The sequence below is a fragment of the Falco punctatus genome, assembly GCF_963210335.1.
Source record: "Falco punctatus genome assembly, chromosome: 13".
In the NCBI taxonomy this organism is placed as follows: Eukaryota; Metazoa; Chordata; class Aves; order Falconiformes; family Falconidae; genus Falco; species Falco punctatus.
This window is the reverse complement of record NC_137593.1, coordinates 9,166,942-9,172,496: the sequence shown is the minus strand read 5'-3', so window position 1 is coordinate 9,172,496 and position 5,555 is coordinate 9,166,942. Positions and strand designations below refer to the sequence as shown.

The 5,555-nt window shown below is 36.8% G+C and overlaps 1 protein-coding gene across 2 annotated transcripts in view; it reads left to right on the top strand.

The window, feature by feature from the left end:
• The window catches only part of PEX5L (peroxisomal biogenesis factor 5 like), a 149,701-nt gene that overhangs the window by 36,822 nt on the left and 107,324 nt on the right, over window positions 1–5,555 (top strand). The gene's annotated exons all lie outside the window — the stretch shown is intronic.

Below are 5,555 nucleotides of genomic sequence, written 5' to 3'. Positions count from 1 at the left end.
GTAAGACGCTGCAAGCAGGCTGGAGAGGCAAAGCCCTCCGAGCGGCTCCGCTGAAACATGATTCTGTGAAGTTGCTGTGGGTTGAGCGGAGGGGAGATGCCACCTTGGCACCGTGCAACAAGTGAACTGGTGCAATAGGATAGTGGCACTCCAGCTCGGGGCTGGAGGGAACAGCATGCCTGGGGCTAGCTATGCTCGTGGGGGGAGAATGGAAAAGGGCTTCTATCAACTTTGTAACTAGGTGAAGTTTTGTGTGTATTTATTCATTTGTTATGCCTGCTCATTCAAACAGATTCAAGGGAGCATTCCAGGGCAAACATTGTTATGGCATGCTTTAAGTGACACATGTCTCCTGCCACCCTCTTGATGCATCTCTTCCTGTATGTCAAGTGAAGGGCAAACAATAAGGGGAAAAACAGAGCCCTTGCTTTGCAAAATCTGCAAAGATTTCATGCCACACTAAAGCTGTCGATTTGCAGAGTGTGTTCTGTTTAAAGGTGATAGATTTCTATTCTTCCCTCCCAACATGGGATAAGGATTGATTTTGCTAAGCCCCAGAATGACTTTGTAGAATGAATTCAAACACATGCCTAAGTGACTTCAACATTTTAGGCAGCAATCTTGTTTCATGATCCTATTGATCCACATCGCCGTAGCAGAAAATGCCTTTCCCTGATAAAAACATACTAGTGCCTTGGACGTGATGACTTTAACCTTGACTCCCGCTCTCCTTCACATGGCTCTTCCTTGGAAAGCCAAATCTGTTTTGAAGGAGGGGGAAATGCCAAAGTGGAGTAAAGCTTTACACTGATCTCCCAAATTAATTTCTTTGGTTTTGGACCCAATTAGGCTTTTTGTTCATTGCCAGGAATGATCAAATGCTTTTATGACGTACAGCGGCACCAGCCTGGCACGTAGTGTTGTTAGTACTAAGTCTGTTTACAGAGAAAGTGCAGTTTTACTAAGTGTAAGCTGACCACATTTGTTTGGTGTGATTCTGCACAGCACTTAGAAATCTGCTGAATGGTTGTTGGGGATGTTAAACTTCAGTCAATGTCAAACACAGGGTTATGTACAGTATCTGTGAGTTAAGTGAGGATTCTGATTCATCACTCCGCTTTCCAGAACTGAACGATACCAGTTACTCTTTTATGTTTTTGTTATCTGATCTCAACAGTGATAAATAATGTGTCATAATATTGCTTGTGATAGGAGAGCAAACAGGTTTTAGCAAGAAATGTAGATGTATACGTGTTACTATTTTTGATAATAAGTGTAAAGTATGCATTGTTTTGTGGTGACACGAAAACAATCCTGTAACTAATGATACTCAATTGGACATTGTCAAACAGGTATTTATACCCTTATGATAGCAGAAGTTCTTTGCTATGAGGTATATATATTGCAAGGTTTCAACAAACATACAGCACTTTTTAAAAGGAAATGTAATGGAATATTGAGGTGTCTGGCAGCTCTATAAATTTTCTGAATCATTAAAAAGTTGAAATCAAAATTGCAATAGGAAAAACAGGTCAAAACATAAATATGTTGTGACTGATGTAATTTGAATTTTTTTCTTTCAAATTATTTTTATTTTTCTAGCCCAATTTTAATCAAATTATCTTTAAAAGTTTGCTGATATCGAGTATGCTTGTCATTGCTAAAAATAAAAACCCACCTGAGTGCATCAGCCAAACTTTTTTATATATTTCTGTCCTAACAGGAAGCATTAATGTTCTTCAGATAACGCCTAAAAAAGCCTAAAGCATTAGGAGAGATTTTCATGTTTACTATATCCTTAATTAAAGCCTTTATATGAGTCAGACAAAGACAATAAAGAGCTAATTTCTTTGCAATGAAATGGTCTACTGTAATGGTTATTAAACTATGTCAGAACCAAAACAATCAAAGTTACCCTACAAGTACCATAAAAACCAACATGCTAAAAAAAAAAAAAAAAGTAGGCATATCTAAGCATTACAGGTCCTTTCTTACTATCTCCAAGACTTCTGATAAGATTCCTATGAACTTAGGGAAAACTATTGGCAATTACCTGCCAATATAAAATAAGGTGAACACAAAACCATCCAAACTTGGGTGCATTAAGTCAGGCACCTAAGTCAGTACCTGGACCCCTAAACAAAACCAATCATCTTTTAAAAGACACTGAGCACTCACAGAGTTTCCACTTCAAGTGAAACTGGAGTGTTTAGCTAGACCCTACCTGGGTACTTCAACATCTAACTTTACAGATTCCAAATGCAAAATGATGTGCCAATATATAATGCCTGATCCTATACTTCTTAAAGCAAAAGCTCTTCTGAAGTTACAGCGGTCAAATGCAGGATCTGATTTAGAATGCCAGTCATCATTTTTCTTTTTCCTAGTGTTTTGTTCTCAGATGTAAAAGTAAACTGCAGAAATAATTGCTTAGTCCAATTTAAAAGATGTTTACAGAGCCAATGTTTTACTAATAACCTGCTGTAACTCAGCTAATTCTTGGAAGACTTCTGAAAGGTGAGAACATTAACAACTGTAACAATGTAATAAGCATAATTACAGAGATTGGAAATTTACCTATCTTGAATAGGCATCAAGCATTATCAGCTTCAGTGGAGAATTTCTGACTAAGCTAAATAAATTCTGCAAGTGTAGATGAAATACACTTTGCATTTAAGCACCGCTGAAGTCCGGCGCCTGAGGTACTTTACACCAGTCCGTAATATGTGTGTCTCTTCTTAATTTTTAGGTTATAGTACAGATGGGATTTTATTTTTTTCTGAATCCCAGAAAACCAGTTTATTCCAAAGACCTAGGTTTAGATTTCTCTCTTACTATTTTATAAATGCATCCTCACAACACAGAAATACTAGAAAGGTCCTAAGTTAAAATTCCAAAGACAGTTAAAAAAAAATATATATATATATCTCTAAAAAGGATGTGTGCTACTGGCTGAAACCACCATCCTTATATTTCCAGATACACTCTACAGGGCTAGATGTTACTTCTGCATTCCATGCTTTCACATAAATTACTAGGAGAAAGGTGAAGTGGCCTTCCACAGAGCGAGCAACACACAAAGAAATAGGATGCAGCAAAGTGCAGTGCTACAGGAGCTCTTTCAAAGCTATTTCACTATCATAATAAGCATAAGCATTTCATAGCCCTACTTACCAAGCTGGTTTACTCAGTAACTGTCTAAAACATAACAGGGACTGACACAGGTTCTAAGGCATGCAGCTACCTCCTGAAGCCTGAGCCTTTAAGGTGAGCTTTTTGCATGAGAAAGAACTTCAGATGAGATGCACAGCCTATTTGCCAACACACAGCTTTAGTTATGTAAGAAGTCCTGTTTAATTCAGTAAACTTAGGCTCTGACAGGATAATAACCGATGTATACAAGAGCAGGATTACACAGATATGGCAAAAGAAGTGAGTCTAAATGCTAAAACCGTACAGGTGAAAGAGTATTTCTCTCCTAGGACAATGTGTGCAATCCAATGTGAGCTGTTTTCCATCTTCAAGGAAACAATAGCAGACCAGATGGAAGCAGAACACAAGCTGAGTTCATCCCACAGTCACTGTTCTAAAATGTCTGTAATTTTAACAACCAACAATAAGATACTTCAAAGTTTTTACAGTATATTATCTACCTGGTACCAGTCCCTCCCACTGACTTTTATGAGAGTTCTATAAATGGCTGGAGGATAAATTACAATCATAGGGTGGGCTTTTCAGCAGCATTAGGCTTCCTAGGATATTCAAAATAAATGCTTTCAAAACTGTTTGCCTTGATGCTGTATAGAGTCAGTGCTTTGCCAAATGTTGGCATGGGATTTTATGTATGGCAGTATTATGTTTCAGGATGGCTTAATTTAGACAAAGCACAAATCTTGACCGCACATGGCTATCAGAGTTCCTCTGGCACTTTCTCGCAAGAACAGGCTTATTAGTCACGATGCCTTGGCCAAGTTCCAGATCAGATAGATAGTCTCTTAAACTTTTAATTGCATAGGCAATCAGCTTCATGCCCTTAATTGTTGTGTTGTCTTCTGTACTATTAAAGATATTTAACATTCTACCATTGGCATTTCATATTTACATGAAAAGATTCGTATTAATTATTCACATTTCACTAAGATTTCAGTCATCAAACACATACCTATATGATTGTAGTGGGTCTACAGAAAAATAACTATGTACACATGAAAATTCTTGCAAGATGAAACCTCAAGGGCTTCACATGTTTTACTGGGCCTGAGAAGTGTTGCTAAATATTTCAGAAGTTATAAAAAACATTTTTGCACTGATTTCCCAACACTTAAGACAAAGCTAACTTACTGGGAGAAGTGAAGCAGAACTGCCTCGAGATTAGCTCCAGATGCAGCTTCTTTGCTTACCTATTAAAAACATTGTAATAGTGTTGGTTACACTGCCACCTAAAATACGTAAAACCCAAGCTATTGATCAATTGGTAACAAAAAAAAGTAATCTCTACTGTGCATTTTGTACATGAATAAAACGGCCCACAAAGAATACACACAACATAGAACTGGATTCACTGCTAAATTGAATCTTTGCTCAGCTTTTAAGATCATCATAATAATGCTACAAAATTCTAAAAATCTGAGCACATAGCTGGAATGCTAACTGACCCCTAGTGATGTCTCCTAGCCTAGCTGAAATTCTATTATGAAAAACTGGTAATTTTTCATTATTACTAGCATTTTCTAGAAGTACTCACAATACAAGGGCAGTGTTTATGATGGTATATTTTCCATTTTGTCTTGATATTTTCCAGTTATTCACTAGCAGCTTTTCAAGTTTTGAACAGCAGATTATGAACAGGCTTATAAATGAAACAAGCTAAAAATAATGAGCTCACTTTCATTGAAAGAAGTTCATTCAAAGAAAGTAGGTGATATACTGCTTTTGGCTAAGATGCATACTGAAACTACAAATTCTAAGTATGTGTAATGCTGGTATAGGGAAGCATTCCTTGAAGCTGTTAGGCAGTTTAACAAGAACATAGAAGAAAATCTTACAAAGGCTTATAAACTCTTGGCACACCGTGTATTTTTTCCTGGATGCAAATTAAGAGGAACTCTTACTAACTAAGTAAGGATCCATCCCTCTATTCTGGAATTAAATTCATTCAAAACATAGAAAAACAACAGTCCCTAGCACTGTCATTATTTATATAAATATGTTGGTCTAAACCCAGTATACAGCTTTTATAAAAGAGGCACTGTTTACTCAAGAAAACATGCTGTATTTTTTAAAAAATCTACAACCATTGTCACAATTTATGATGGCATGATGCAGTTGCTAGTTCTTTAAACTCACATCCAGAAACTTGGATTCTACCTCTAGATTCATCATATAGTTTCAACAAGCCCAGTCACCTTTCCACACATCCATTTTGCCCCACCTACGTTGTCTACTTTGATTACCTAGCATGTATGCTAAACTTAAGTAGCAGTTACTTTATTTTTTTAAATTGTGTTTTCAAATATCTTAAAATGTACCTGCACAACTACTAAAGCCAAGGATTG